The 16,691-nt window shown below is 43.2% G+C and overlaps 1 protein-coding gene across 4 annotated transcripts in view; it reads left to right on the top strand.

Moving 5' to 3' along the window:
* Positions 1 to 16,691, top strand: part of SPTBN1 (spectrin beta, non-erythrocytic 1) — a 132,951-nt gene that overhangs the window by 62,156 nt on the left and 54,104 nt on the right. The window lies entirely within an intron of this gene.

Raw genomic sequence — 16,691 nt, 5'->3', positions numbered from 1 at the left:
TTCAAACCTTTCACTCCCAATCCTGATATTTAAAAAAAAAACCCCAAACCAAACATAAAACTAAATACAAGATTTTGAGGAAAATGTAACAGAAAGTTCTTGTGAAAGACTTACTTTCCAAATGAACAGCGAAGAATAAAGTCTAACATTATTTTGTATTTTCCCCGGTTTTAGATGGCAGCTCCATCTTTACTGCTAGATAAACTGTTACCATGGCTCAAGATTAAATGAGGACTAAGAAATTTCTCATTGTTAGAGAAATAAACCAGATTTTTTATAATCCCATAGCTACCAAAGACAACATTTTGTCCCAAACTCCTGCTTTTTCTTTCAAAAAGCTCTGAAATTTCCTTTATGTCTTCATAATTTCCAGAAATTTACCTGTTCTGGTTATGGGTTTTGGTACTTGTGACAATACAGAACACAAGTTAAAAGAGCACAGGGTAAGGTATTTCTGCTAATATGGTCAGTGTCAGTACAGTTGAAAAAGTAAACGTTTGGATTTGGCTCCACACTGAAATAACTGTGAAAATTCACAACTCTGAGCTGTTGCCTCAGGTTTTTTGTAGCCTGTTCTTTTCAGTTTCTATTTAATGTTTGTAACATTTGTTTTTTAAACTGTGTGTATAAGAAACTTAAACAGAAATCTCTAGGCTCTGGAGCCTAATATTGTTTAAAAAAGGGCAATTCTGGGGTACTTTCTGCGGCTCTGAAATTGTGAGGCAAACAAAGTTTGTAAGCAGATATTTTCACATGGGACAGTAAGGTATTTTGAATACCCTGGGGGTGATTTGTGGCCGGAGTTAGAACAGTAAAATGATTTGCGTGATGTTCTGAACTGGTGTAAATCCCTGTAGCTCTGGGAGTCTGGAAGTGCAGGCGTTCGTGCTAGCACAGGAACTGGCCCTTTTGTGTTTCTGCATTGGATGTCTCAAGCGAAATGCCACAGCCCATCCCAATGTCTCGTAGGCGTGTTGTCACCGCGTAGGAGTACAGGCTCCTATTCCAAATATTTTTCCTATCCAAGAGCCCTATTCAAATTGATTGTGGGTTTTGCCATTACCTTCTGTGGAAAGTGGGGCAATAAAAAAGACTATGGGCAGAGATGAAAGCGATGATAAAAAGCCAGAACAATGGTAGGCTTTCATTCCTGAGTTCTTTCTCAAATCTGTTTTGTGATTTCCTCCTTTTTCTTCATTTCTTTCGTCTTTCTGTTTTCTGTTGGGTGCATGCTTTGACTATTAAAGTGGATGAAATGCTACGTAAGCTAAGGAGAGATGATGAAGGAAATCAAATTAGAGATTTGCAACGCGATTCACAAAATCCACATGTCCTATTCTCTGTACTAAACTGCTCCCCCGTGATATCTCAGTGCAGGACGTGGGGTTTGGTAGGTGCACCTCTTCTGCTCGGAGTCTGAGTTTCATGTAAGAATTCACTGAAGGAGTATTTGATTACTAACAGCTCTGAATGTGTTTTTGTTCCTGTTTAAGCTGAATTGAGAAGTATTAAGTATCAGCTTTTAAGTAGCAAGGTATGACAATGGCATATTTTTTCCTTACGTGAAGATGATTTATCTTCATTGAATAGACAGGTTTGGGAAAGCCGTTAAGCCAAATATTGAGAATCGGTCTCTGTTAACTTTAAAAGCTACGGTGAAGGAGATAGAATAAAATAAATAAGGTGGTTTAGAATCTACTTTGCTCTTCTACTTTGCACAAGAAATCAAATCTGGAATTTCATTTGGAAATTTATATCTGGGGCTGGCAGGTAACAGTCCTTTTCCCAGTGTCCAAGTGAAGTGACATAGCGACTCCAAAATTTTTATGGGTATTGGCAAACAACTCCCCTCCCACCTCAAAATTAGTCCTTTCAGAGTGAAGGGTCATTTGTGGAGAGAGTAGGAAACTCATGGATTACTCTGCATTCTGGCAGTTCTGAAATTCAGTACAAGAAGGTGGTGGTGGTGGCCTGGTGTGCAGACGCAGAGGGTACCATGCCCGATGGGAGCACGGGTGCTTTGGGGAGGAGAGCCTTACTCTTAACTCAGCCTTGAGCACGTAGTTTCATTCACATCGTTAACATAGTTAGCACCCAAAGTAATTCTGCCCCTACTGTCCTTCATGATAGCCTGAATGTAATTAAGGAGGGCATGGGAGCCTAAAATATTGCTTGTTGCTCCTAAAAACGCATATAGCTGAATCCTTGCATTTGTTTCAGAGGAGAAGGGACAAGAGGGATGGTGACCACTCATGCTTGTGACTTTTGATGTGGAGTCTGAGGTCGCAATGGCCAGGAGAGCCCACGTTAAACACAAAAGACCTTGTACACTTGCTGCTAGAACGAGGGTATCCCGGGCTGAGAGCCTCCTTTGTTGAAAGAGAACTACTGTAGCCAAACTAATATTAACCAGTCTCGTAGCCGTGCTGAATGCCCCACTGTTTCACTTAGAAAGAAGCTTAAAGAAAAAGGGCCTTCCGTTTTTGAGGGGAACAGTACAGTTAAGCAGAGGCACAGGCAGTCACTGTGGCACAGTCTAGGGGCCACATTTGTGGCTTTTCCGAGGTCTTGTGAAAGATCTGGCATTACCAAGTGGCCTTTTCACGAGGTAACTGGAAATGCAGATAATTCCATGTTCAGTCAAGTTTGGTTTGGTCATAAAAAATAGGAGCTGGAACTCTTGAAAGCACAGGCCCAATTACACGTACATGACAAACTTAGACCAGACAGGGTCAGTTTTCTGTTGGCTGTGTAATCGGTAGGATGCACAATCCTGCACTCTTTTTAGTAAAACTGTATTAAGGTTGTTGGGTGGGGGCAGGAAATCGCAAATGTGATTTCTCATTTGCATGTTCTGAATACTTCCTGTGTTAGCAAACAAAAAGTATCATCCCAAATGGGCATTGCACAGGAATCACATTTGTTGTCCCTTGCAGAGACTGCAAACATCTCTGCCTTGGTTATGTTTCTGAGGATTGCTTTGATTTTGGGGTTGGTTTCTTTAAGTTGTCTTGTCTATTTTAGTTCTATCAGAACTGAGTTTTCAGGTAGAATAGCTGGAGAATTACATACCAAAGAGACGGTGAAGAAAGTGTGGTGGCAAGGTACAAAAATGATCTGTTACTACCACAGGACTCTAATCACAGGCAAGGGGTGACCTTATGCCTGCAAAGATTAAACAAAGCAATGTGTTGTTACAAAGTGATTTGAGGGTTTATCTGAACAAAATAAGTGCTGGCTGCCCAGATTTTTCTTGGAAAAAAACCCTATGGTTTAATAAAGATACCTAAATTTATCTTAGTGGTGTGGCAAACTCTTCAGAAAATCAGCCAATATGCAGAGCCCACTTCTCAGATAATCTAAACCCAGGCAGCCCCACTAAAGGCAATGAAACTGCACAACGGTACAGTGCACAGGGACTCCCTCGTGGGATTTTCTCTCAAATTCAGGCCTGCTCCTTCATTCTTCTCAAATAACAACTGCTCTTTGGTTCCACCTTCTCTGCACTGATACTGTATGTTGGGTTCAGCCCTCTCCTTCCAAAAGAAACTCCCCAAAGTCCACTTCTTTGTGTTCATTTTGTTCAGTGTTTTCAGTTTTTGAAAATATGATCTGATTCCAATTGGATTCCAGGAAAAAAGGAAAGCGAAACATGGCCATCTCATCTGTAGTCAACTAATGTTTGCCTTGGGTAATAATTAATTCTGCATCTAGTTTAGTATCTTTTCACAGTTATTTCCAGGGACACTAGACTTACTCTGGTAGTGCAACAGCCATTTTTTTTCAGGGTGTGTTCCTCTCTTCAGCTTTTCCAGGTTGTCTGGCAAGATAATGAAAGAGACTGAAATTGCGGATGTGACTGTACTTTGATGGCAATTTAACATGAGTAATAGCCATTACGGAATGGCAATCAAATACGGCTCTGAATAAATAGGGGAGGTGTCTAGAAACATCAGATGTTGGTTGTGTTCTGAACTCCTGACCTTTCGGTTATTCGCACGCATGGGGAGTTCGATAATTTGGGTTCACGCTACCTTTAAATGCTCAGTGTGTCACGTTGTTTAAATAAAAGTAATTCCTTGGGAGGGCAGTGTCTGCACCCACAGTGCAGGGGAGTGCACCCACTCTCAGCCCCTGTGCTGAGGGGGCTGTGCTGTGCCCCTGCGCACTGGGGCTGGAGGTGCTGACAAAAGCCACAGGGTACGTGGCTGTTCTTTGTTCAAGTGGGTGAAGTCTAATTGGATTGAGATTCTTAAGTATCAGGAACTATTTTAGCTATGGCTGCGGGAACTGTATTTGCCTTCCACAGGTGAATTGTACCCCATTCCCTCTCTGCGGGTGTGAGTTGCATTTCATCCTCACGGCCTCACCTGGTAACGGGAAGGTGTGCTTCACTTCTAGCTCAAGGAAGTCGTTTTAGAAAGTTGGCAATGCCTGTAGACAATTTCCCGACTGTTCCCTAGGTGACGTCCTGGCCACTGTCACTTTTACAGGTGTGCTGATAATCCAGCAGCCTCTAATAGCAGATTTTGTGCTGGTTGCATCTGGACATGATTGCTCATAGCCGTTGCCTAAGTCCTTATGGAAGGAGCTCACGGAGCGAGACACGGGAGTTATGGCACATTTTTTCCATAAATCCACTGCTGTGACATATTACTAAATCCTTTCTCTGTCTTGCCCCCAAAATAAGTATGTTAATAATGATGCCTGATAGGGTATTATAAAATCCCCATGATACAAATCTTTATTTACTGGAACATTTGCTCTTAACAGGCAAGTTGCACTGATACTTGCCAGCACGTTGATGCTAATGATGCTCTGTGTGACTTGAAAGATGCTGTGCCTGGGGCCAGCTGTGTTCCAGCCAGTTCCTCGCTGCGGATACTTCTTTCCTAAATAAAAGGAGTCACAAGTTGTCCTGGAGAACAGATAATGCTTAAAGGACGCCTAATGTGTAAAATCTTGAGCCGTGCAGCATGTTCTTGACAGTGGCGTCCTCCATAGGGATGGAGCGTAGTTCTGCACTGGCTCTAGGCTGGGGATGGCAGGGCTGGGACCAGCACAGAGTAAAGCAGCAGCTGAGAGGCGACTTCTCCTGCTCTGTTTTCCCTGAATGACTAAAATGACTGATCTGAGAGTGGTGTTTTAGTGGGCTGGGTATGGGTCTGTCCTTTACTCTCCTCCAGTCTCCGTAAGCGCGGCCGATCCCAACCAGTTCCTAGCAGTTTTCAAGTGTAACTTTGGGACCTACCTAATGCCAGAACACCTTTTGTTTTCTGTGCTACATAAGTCAGCTCTCCTTTCTGGTTTTGCTCCTGTTGCCAAGTTTGAAAACATTTCCCTGGCACCAGTGGCAGGTCACCGTGGACATCCTATTCAGAAACGTATTCATGGAGCTTTTTCTTATGCGTGAACATCTTGTGCGTTTGAGTTAGGCTGAAATGTGCCTGTAAGTTTGGAGACCTGAAAAATCGGTGATTTGTCATGTCTCGGGCTTCAGGAACACACAAATAAGGCGCACGCAATCTGTGTAAGAGGCGATAAACGCATTTTCATGCCTTTGTACACACACGTATCAGTGTGCTTTGGCTACGAAGGAGTGTAAGATGGGTATAAGCACAGAAATAGTCTTAGTTCAAAGAGCCTGTTCACATATGTAAGGCAAATGTGCAGTAGTTCTGTGCTTAACCAATACCTGAATTATTTTTAATGACATTAATATTGCATTAATTGCAATTGGGAGCATTAATCAGACACGTAGCTTTCGGAAGTTGTTGTGCTCTGTGCTTCCTTACTTAATTGCCGTATTTCATAGTTTTTTTTTATTTTTTAGTTTTTCTTAAACCCAACAACACTGTTTCACATTTCGAGGGAGGGGAAAGCCCGGAATACGTAGCCCACGTGCAACATGATTAAGAAGGCATCGGTGAAATGACTTTGATCAGGAGTGTTTGGGTGCTTCTATTGATTAAGTGGAGCTGATGTTTGGGACTTAATTTTCTCAGTGTGATAAAAATTAAAGTAAGTGAAGGTAAGTTATTGGGAGCTCTCATGGATAACTTTAACAGAAGCCACACCTTTGTACCCAGGTAAGGCTTTTCAGTTTGTGTAGTCAATGCATTGCACAATCAGTACGACTTACAAGTTCACTTTTAAGACTAGAAAAACAAGTGATGTTTCTGGATTGAAGATACACATTTAAGGTGTTCAAAGTATAATTTGACCCAGCTAATTCCTTCAAATTTGCGTCACCTTTTAAATCTCAGAGAGATCTTTGAGAGTTTCAAACAAAGGGGTTTTTTTCTGGTATTGCTTTGAAAGTTATTACATGGGCAGGAAACACTGTGCTGGAAAGGTATCTTTTTTTTCCCACTCTTGCATAACTCCAAAGGCTAAAATGATTTTGCTTAAACATTACACTCTGTCCCACAAAAGCAGATCACTAAATGACCTTTGGATTGGAATCAAACAGACCAGCAGGAAAATTTTGAGGTGAGGAATTAGAATGTATGTCAACTTGTTTGTACCTCAGAAGTCCCAAGAAAGCAGGGATGGCATGGAAAGAAAGATTTATTATTTTTAAATACCACACAGATTTCTTAAAAAAAGAACTTGAGTGACTAATGGGAATGTGTGTGTTAGTTTACATTGTGGTTCAGTTTTCTGGTGCTTTTCTTAAGCTAACAGGTGAAGGCACCAGTTCTGCCAGGCTCAAAAGACAACCACTCCAGGACTTCAGCTGGAGCTCTGCGTGATGGGTTTGCAGATTAGAGCCGGAGAAGATTAGGGATTTTTCCTTTAATTCTTCTTATTAGCAGTTTGTTTCAAATCTCATTCAAATTCATTCATTTTTAAAACTCCTTTCTTAGAAATCACTGCATGTTATAAGTACCATGGCTCCTTCAGTTATACAAGTAATTTTTATTGTAATCTCCAATATTTTTATTGCTGTTATTCAGCTTTCACCTTTGGGATGTAGCTTAGATGTCAGGCTTGCTGAGCCATGGCCTGGCTTACCTGTGGTGTTACTGCTTCTTCACAGCAGTCTGCTGTGCTGTAAAACTCGTCAGCACAGCAGACTGCATCTGACTCTACAATATAGCATGCAATTAACAATAGTAAATTGTCGCGTGACCATGGAAACTGGATGAACTAAACGCATTGTTCAGCAAGGCTATGAAATCAGCTGTTATTAATCCCTGATCAACTCAGTGGTTGTTTAAATACACGTTCTTCCATTTAAAATATTTCTGTGATAATGAAAATTATAATTTAACAGCAATTAATTATAATGATAACATCTCTTAGCACTGAGATTTAATGCATTCATCATAGATTTATTTATTTTCTATTCATGTTTTTCTGTCATTAAAGTGAAATTAGATTTAAACATGAGCCCAACAAAGGTTTGGCATTTCTTTATTCTCCTTTCTGATTTCAATGAGGTTTTTAAGAAGCCTGGTCAAAACATACCACAGCTTTGACTTTTCTCTCCATGTGATGTCTCAACTTGTGCCTCAGATGAAAGAAAAGATCCCACAGCTCTCTGAAATCCCTCAGTGGGATTCCACTGGCAGTTCAGACTTCTGGGCCAGCCTTGTCTAAGCTGTTCTGTTAAAATCACAAAATACTTTGGGTCAGAAGAGGAGTTTATTTGGTCCAACACACCTGCTCGATGCAGGGTCAACTGCAATGTTAGGTCACGTTGCTTAGGGATTTGTCCTGTTGGGATTTGAATACCCCTAAGGATGGAGAGCCCACAGCAGCTGGGGGATCTCGTTTCTGAACACCCTCATGGTGACAGCTTTCTCCTTGATAGCCCATCAGAATTCCCCTTGCTGCATCCAGCCTTGCATCACCAGCAGGTCTCTTTCCTCCGGTGGTGCGTACTGCTGTAAGCTGTCCGCAGTGCCTCAGTTTGCTCTGTAAAAGAGGGGTTTCTGCATCCATTTTTCTGTCCACGGTGAATGCCGAGTCGTGATGCCCATCCCGTACTGACTCATCTCTGTTTAACAGTTACCATTTCATATTTCCAAATACCTAGATAAGGAGGATCCCAGTCTGGTCACATAGTTGGATTGTAGAAATAGCAGATTGCTAGTAGTCTTGTGTGAGAACTGTGGCATTACCTGCAGCTGCAAAGAGGGAGGAGTGCTGAAAAGAAAAAGAGAACAACAGAAATCATAAAAAAACCCAAACCGCCCTCCTCCTTCCTGCACTTGTTTTTCCTCCTATAGGCAAGTGGGAATCCACTGTAAAACTCTTTCATTCTGCTGGGTTTGCTGAACGCGGGAAGAAGTTAAGATGGACCTTCTGTAGTGGAGTACCTGGCACGTTCTCTGCCTGTGCCAAGCCTTGCTCTCACCCTTGCTAACACCCCTAATCAGACAGTGGTTTGGGCAACCGTGGAAAATAACAGTGCTTCTCCCCTCACGAAACCCCCCCGGCACTTCCCTTCATTATGCTCATAATGTTTTTTGAAGGAAACTGCAAAGACCCCACAAGATTGTGTGTACTTGAAATAGTGCAGTGACCTCAGGTTTTCATTGTTCTTCTGTGGGAATTTCACAGTCAGTGTCCTGGGATGGGCCGATGCTTTTTCCATGTTCCTTTTCATTAAGTGATTTGTCTGTTACGCGAAGGGAAAAATGGCAATGAGTGTAAACCACTGACATCAAATCAGCCATAAGGCATTTGTGTCATCCTGTGCTAAATGCTGACAACACTGAGGTATTTTTCATGCTGGTTTTAAAAGGAGATCCATTTGAACTCTATACTGCACGCTCATTAGGCCATAAATTTATTCCTTTATTCAACTGTACTTTTGCTATTTTGCTGTAAAAACGGTTTTGTAACATCTTTCTCAATACATTTCGGAGACCAGGCTTGGTCCTCTTTAGCGTTTTTCTCATAAGGGACTTCAGTAATGTGAGTGGGTTCTGTTGAAACCGGGGCAGAGGGTGGTGTGTAAAGCTGAAGATGGGTGTAAATGTTTCCAAAAGCAGCACCTAGAAGAGTTAAACCATTTTAAGCATCCACTGGAAAGGTTGCATTTCTGTCGCTGCTTTGCATTTCATGCAGAAAAACAAGAAGTCAGCTGGTAGCCTAGGGTACCAGGAAAAAACCTGAATGGTTAATGTTTCTGAAATGGGCTGTGTGGCAGGGAGCTGGTCGTGATGCAGGAAATATTTATACAATTCTGTGTTCCAGTTTTCCTGAAGTTAAACAGTTTGCATAGCTTGCACCAATGTAGGGAGAGCTGAGCACATATTCTCTCTAAATCTGCTTAAATGTGTCATTTTTATCTTCTGAAGTAAAAAAAAAAAAAAAAAAAAGCTGAGTTCTTCCAGTTTAATCTGTAAAACCCAGATGACTTTTATGTTTTATTTGTTTGATGTGGGAGACTTTACAGCAACTTTCTGCACATGAACATAATCATTCTTCTACATGAATCCGAAGCTGCCTTTCAGGCAGCTTTATTTTTGTATCGCTGACACCAAAATGCCATAAACTCTGTGTAAAAATAAAGACAATGAAGGGACCTGCCCTTCCACACCCTGTAGTGCTTGGCTGGCTACTGGACATTGTTCTGTGCATCATTTTATTGTGTGCGTGAGGTTTAGTAACATCAGAGGGTGAAAGCAGCGGAATTGTTTTTTCCACACGCTGCATTATGTTGCTTTCCCTTTTCAGAGCATTTTCAGCAGTGAAAGTAGTCACATGCTGTAATGTTTAGTAGAGAAGGGTAGATATTAAATAGGATTTAGAAGCTGGCCAGAGCTTCCTAGTAAAAGAGAATGGATTGCAGAACACACCCCTGACTTCTGAACAATGGTCTCTGTATAGCAGAGTCGGGAAAGCAGCAAGGATTTTGCTCCTCATGGAAATCACCAGCTAAACACAGCATGAACAAAATCACCTTGTTGCTTTGTCATCTTTCACATTTGCATTCAAGTTCTTGTCCAAGTCATGTTCGAGCACGTAAAAGCTTTGGCGCAATCTCACCATTTTTGGTGGGGAAGTCACACCACAGGTTACTGTGTGCCATAAAATAACCATAACAAATACATCCTACTTGCATCAAAACCGTCAGCTGAAGTCACTTCTCCATGTTAAACTGTCTGCAAGATTGAAGTAAAAATGGAGATGCTTTTTTTTTTTTAAAGTTCACCTGTTGTTTCTAAGCATCGGACCCATGTATATCATGTTCTCTGTATAAGATGTGTGTAAGTTTGACTTCCTGCAGGTTTCCTTCTAGGTTGTTGCTTGCCTCTGCATGTGTGTGTGTTATAGACTTCTGTCTTCTACAGTAAACTCACTTTTTTCTATTTTCATCAACTCCCGTTATCTGCAGCTGGAGAAAAGCAGCATCTACTGTTCAGGTTTATTGTCTTACTACTAAAGGGGAGATAGTCACAGGACACTTGAATGTTAAAAGAAACTAACTTTATTTCCTTTTCTCTACAGACACCTAATAGTCTTCCTCCTGACTGAGTCATCCTTCCTTCTTCCATCATTTTCTTCCCTGTGATCAATTCCAATATATTTTAATTTAGACTCTGTGCCTGACCATGCATGCTTATGCATTGTTCTCTCTGGCCTTCTTACTGCCATGCGTACTAACATAGTGTGTACCAGGACCCTGTGGAGAGGCCATCGTTTTGTGAGGGTTTATCTGAGCAGATGTTTCTCTCCTCAGCTGATGTAGTACAGATACACAGAGGTGCTTTTTTCCTCTCTGGGTTATATTTAGTATTGTGTCAGTTGACTGACAAGCATTGGCAGTCCCACAGAGGGTCCCAGCCAAGGGTCTCACCCCAAGGTGAGGTTGGGACAAAACCCAACCTCAGCCTCCCTCCCTGGCACAGGTCGCAGGCCAGAGCTGCTGGCAGTCCCCAGCCTGCCTCTGAGCGTGCAGCCCTCGCTTCGGACAGGAAATGTAAGGACCAGGAGCCCCCAGCGTTGTTCTTAAGGTGCTGCTGGGGTGGTGAGCGAAGGAGCACTTACTTGGTCCTGTCAGATCTGCTGAGGGGTCTGGCGTACTGGCCTCGGGGCCAGGCGCAGCGGAGTTATTTTGTACAAGCCTGTGCTCAAGCCTGCCCGAAACAACAGAGATTAGACCTGTCTTAGTATTATTTCATGTTTGGTGTCGGTCTTCTGTTACTATAACAAATGGTGAAGATTATTGCAGTACACACATTTGTGTTGTTTCCTGATAAAATCTGGTTTGATCACAGTATTCTGGTCCTAGCAGCTGATCTGCCATCCTCTTAGGCATCTTTCTCAATTGAAAAACTTTCAAGCACGGCTGCAATTTGTGAAACTGTAAATATTACTGGCTATTTAACTCTGTATCCTCACATCTAGGAGAAAAACATAGAGCGATATCTTGCATCCTGCAAACCTACAGTAATGGGAATGTTGTCCTGTGAAAGGAAGCTCTGTTTTCTCTGTGCACAGTTAACCTAGGCTATGATCCGGGGAATTCTGGGAAGCTGTGGATATTGGATATCAGCAAAAGTGGTGTGCCTGGAGCAACACTCAGCTGATCTCTGAGTCAGTGTGTTTAGCAATGCTTCGTGTATGGTGCACACTGGCTGCCTTTGTTGCTATAGTGAAAAAATAATAATTTTAAGCTGGAAAAATTACTTTCAGCATGGAAATCAAAAAAGACTTAAACCTGCAGGAGACAGCGCTTTTGGAGTTAAGGATTCAAACTCATCCTTAATTTGCCTTGCTCGAGGTATTAACAGGGATCCACAGACATTGATAATGCATAGAGCAAGCTGCCTGCCAGTGGGGCTCAGCAGGGAGAATTTCGGTGCCTCTGAGGGCTGCTGTGTACACACCAACCAGTCCTAGTGCTCCTTTCAGCTTTCTTTTTGTGTCTAATTTCTGTTTTCTTTGAGAGCACCCCCTTCACTGTTTATCTGATTGGGGTCGGAGGCCTTTGCTATCCAGGGGCCGGCAGGAGCTGTTGTTGCACACTGAAAGTCGTTTTACCTGTGCTTGGCTGGCAGCAGCGTGCGCCAAACATGTTTGCCATTCAGTTTGAAATGGATTCAAGGTCAGTTTGTTGAAAATGTGGTTTGACCGGTATGGAAGGGAGCAGATCGTCTTCAAGCTGTTTTTAGAAACCAGGCGGCCGCACAGGTAACCTTGCCGCGGCAGCAGTTAGTGCTGCGGTCGTGCGAAGGGACTGGGGCTGTGATAACGCTTTCTGGCGTGTGGGAGAAGCAAAGGGGTCATGGGGCCCGCGTTGCTCTCAGCCAGCTCCTGCAGCCATGCATTTTCCAGGGCAGTTATTAAGACAAATTCTCCATTATTCTGGCACAGCCCTATTGAGTTCACTCAGCAGAGCTGAGCGTGTGACAGAGGGAGGATGGTGCGTGCAACCTCCCTCCTGCTGTCCTGCACTGGGCATTCAGCAACTGACACTCCTGGCTCGGGGCTTTCAGAAAGTTAGCTACATTTTTGTTAGGGCTTTTTCTCATCCAATTAGTAGAGGAAGAAATTACTCTCCTCAAGCGGGGAAGGGGCTAGATGTCTGCTTGTGATCCTGTCCAGCCCTAGTTTATGCGAATTTCAATGTACAAACTGCAGTTTATTTACTAAACTCCTAAACAAAGTCAGTCCTTGATTTATCACAGTCACAGAGCTGGGATAGCTAGTAGTATTGTCACGGGGATTTCCGCATAAAGGAAATTTCCTTCCCAGTGTTGCTTCAAGATAAGTTGGATTCTCTATTATCAATACTGCTGTTAAGAGTGGCTTCCGTTTTCCTGCTGTGCATGTTTTGCATGTTGCGCATTTCTCTTTACCCTTGGGAAACAAATGTTTTTACAAGCTGTAGGACACTCAGAGCTCCACCCATGTCCTCCAGTTTTAATTAATCTTCAAAATCTAAAATTGTGTTTTTGAAAGTATGAAGGACATTTGTCAAAACGATCACGAGATTCATAAATAGCGCTTCAGGGCCCATCACTGACGTTAACTCCCTGGTATCATCGCTCAGGGATGCACCTGGCCCTTAGCATGTAGGTTTTTGCACAGGACTGCATGGTAAAAGAGTCACAGTTGTGTGCTTAGCTGAATTGTCAGAGCTGCAAGGACCACTCTTCTGTATATGTATTTCTTTCTCTGAAGCATATAACCAAAATTCATTGGTTTCAATTCTGTGCATGTTTTTACCTGAAACTCCAGAGCAGAAAAATACAGTTTATCAGTTTGAAAGGGTTGGTGAAAGGGTTGGTAAAAGCGTTGCAAAAACCTGCAGTCATTGTGAAACACCATGTAGAAATAATCAGGAGAGGTTTTAACATGACCAACCCCAGTCACACAACTTTCAAAATGGGCTTGTTTTGCTTTCCCACGTTGCGGGAGCACAAGAGGAGTTAAGCGATGCGGGGGTAAGAATGGCTGTACCTTCTCCCTTCTGGTGTTTCTATGGCTAATAGTGTCAGCGGCGAATTAGAGAGCTGCACTCCGCCTGTGCCAAGCGCATGATAAAGAGTGGCCTTCCTGGGTGACCGGCCCATTAGGGGCCTGAAAGAGCTGCTGTGTCTCTCCGGTGGCATTTTTCTGAGATAAGTTGTCAGTTGTCCCCAAAAGCTGGCAACGAGCAGGTGGGGGCCTGGCTCTAGCAGGGTGCCACAGGGTTTTCCCACGGGGCTGGAGGCTACACCCTGGCAGGCAGGGATCTCACTGGTTTTGGCCGTTCTTGCTGTGAATCAGAGGAAGGGAGGAGAGACGAAAAGAAAATGAAAAGCTGTTAAAGTCTGCAGCAGCGAATTTGCTCAGACACACGTTGAAGAGCCAATAGTAGGCTCAGCATGCAGAGATAGCGCTGAAACCATCGCAGGTGTGGTCTCAGTAGAGATTTTCATACTATTTTTATCTAGCGGGGCAAGCAGGGAGGAGGACAGCGCTGCAGAGGATGGGTGGGGATCAGGTGAGAGGAGTGAAGACGAGAGAGGGCGCAGGGCGGGTACAGAGGTGAGGAGCCCAAAAAAACAGCCGGTTGCTGTAAACAGGAAATCGAGGACCACAGAGAGACAGAGGAAATGGGAAGGCAGAAGGGGAGAGGCAGCAACTGCGTTTGAACTAGACGAAAGAAAGCACGTGTAACGGCACCAAGCATCAGCTACCAAAGCACGGAGGGCCTCTGGCTAGACGGGGGGAGGCTGTAGGTGTTCTCAGCCTCTCCCTCGCTGGTAATTTAGTGTGCTTAAGGATGCTGAGGCAACACAGAAGAGTCGTCAGCACTGGAACTTTCTCAGGCTTTTTCCCCTGAATCCCCACTGCCCGAAGAACACACTTTCACATCCTTTTTTAGGCCCAGCAATGGTGGTGGGATGGGGAAGCTCTTTTGGGAGAGTGGCCCCTGGGCCACGTTGGTGCCATCCGCAGGACGGACCCCTCTTCCCCCTCCTGGAAGGGCTGCCTGGAGCTGGCTGATCTGTTGGCTTCCTTTGACATGCTCTCAACAACAGAAGATCCTAAGCTGGTATCAGTTAATACAATGGCACCAAAGTTTTCACAACCTGATGTGACATGTCAGTGTATTTCCCACATCATGTTTTTAATCTGTTCAAAATCAGACCGTGATTCTTCATCTTCTTTTACTAAAACCACATGGATGTTCTTTTCCTACCCATTACTTTTATCATGAACAATTAGGAGGATTGTTGATAACCATAACTTTTGACCAAAGATTTTTTTTAATAGATGGCTTCATGATGAAATTTGATAGCTTTTTTTTGTTTTACACAATATTTTCTATATCCAACTCTATTTTTAGGATCATGTACATCCGTATTTCTCTTTGTAATGAATGTAACCACAGGGATCTCTGAATGTTGTGCTTCTGTATAGAGACTACAGTGATTAAATAAACTTGCTGAGCTGTTTTGGGGCTTGTTCAAGTTGGTGAAGGGAGATGTGGTAATTTCTGTTGAAATTTTCTTTAAAAAGCACCAACTATTGCAAGGTTTTTATTCTGTGACTCATTTCAAGAAAATACTCCAACTAAAAGCATGGATTACTAGACAAGCAGATATGCAGATACAGCATTCCCAGGAACTTGCTATAAATAGTTCATAAAATGTATATTTAAGATTAGTAGGCTATATTTAAATCATTACTTGGATAGATAACTATTTTCACCAGTTGAATGTGTTGGATTTTTTCTTCTTTAGTCCAAGATTGAACAAGCTGTGTTATTACACCACTGGTACAAGTTGCAACACAGGAGACGCTGCAGCTTTTGCCTGCAAAGATAATGTTTATTTTTCTAGTATTGCCTTGCTGTGACAAGGTTTGGGCTTTCTAACCAGCTGACCATTCTCCTGTTCGCACCGGGCTTATTAATGCTGGGCAGTGGCGCCCGGTGCTACTGACGCTGTGATGTTCTGGCAGTAAAGGGCACGTGCATCACGTGGCATTGGTGGTACGTGGTGGGGAGCAGAGGTTTGGGCAGCTAGGAGCACACGGTGCCGCCTAGGAGAAACTGCAGTTGGCTCTTCTTGGTGCACTGGAAAGCAAGCCGCAGTTATTGCTAATTTCCTGTTCGCTTCCTGTATCTTAGCAATCTGCTTCATACAGAGTGGGGACAAACGAGCAACGCAAACTGTTAATTCATTGAAAGCATATTGCTGTTTTATCACAAACCCCACCTTTTACATCTTTCCAAGCCCTGTTTTCTGAATTTCACACCTTACAGGTAGGTAAAAACTGTTACAAATGGGACGGTTTCAGTGCATTAGGTTTGGTCACGTCCTGCCACTTGGTCGGGTAGCAAGAATAAATTCAGAAATACATGGGAGGAACTGAAATCTTAGGGTGGGGTTTATGTAATTGGACAAATGGCCACTGAAGTGCTGGTCTGCTCTCCCACTCCCTCTCAGATTCTTCCTCCTTACCACCATTCTACTCTATGATTTCTTATTGTCTTTTTTTTTTTTTCCTTCTTGTTTACCAACTTTCTATCCTCTTCAGCCCTGGTGGCTTTTTCATTTCTTGTCACCACAGTCAGGCTTTTGCTGGTGTCCCCAAGGTCCTCCGGGTGTGGAGGCTGATATATAGCTGGTTCTGAAGGTGCTGGGATCGTGGCCCACCACGCTGCGCTGCCAGGAAGGGGGCACATCCTGCCTTTCGAGGGACAGTATCGACCGAAACCTTGGCTAGTCAGATACAAACTGTGTTGATCTGCACAGTTGTTAACATTTTCTGTGTTTCAAACAATGTGCTCAGAGTTTTTCAGAGCTGCACACATTATATTTTGGTTTAGGATTTACCAGTCTTCATGTCCTGCTTCTGACGTGCCAACAACTTTAAAGAGACTGATGGGAGGCATAGATGCTGAGCTGCTTGGAAAAGCAGACCGCTTTCATTCGTGTGTCTAATTATGGACTTTGGACCCAAGTTTGAGCACCTGTGTTTTGACAAATTTGGTCTGTAGTAGTTCCCAGCTCAGTGAAATGACTTCTTGCTAACAAGGGTGGGCTTCATCCAAAGCCCTTGGCAAAAGAATTTAACCATAAAGATGTCTAACATTTTCTGTCTGAGTTTTCTCAGCTCAGCAGATAGCTGTTTAGGAGTTTCTGAATTAACATGGCCTGTAGTGAGTCTGTGCATTAAGAGAGCTCTCCTAGCCAATGTTTTCATGTATAAACAGTTGTGAAAGACTCTGG

Source organism: Balearica regulorum, chromosome 3 (assembly GCF_011004875.1).
Source record: "Balearica regulorum gibbericeps isolate bBalReg1 chromosome 3, bBalReg1.pri, whole genome shotgun sequence".
Classification (NCBI taxonomy): domain Eukaryota; kingdom Metazoa; phylum Chordata; class Aves; order Gruiformes; family Gruidae; genus Balearica; species Balearica regulorum.
The sequence above is the reverse complement of the archived record's forward strand: the minus strand, read 5'-3'. Positions and strand labels throughout refer to the sequence as shown.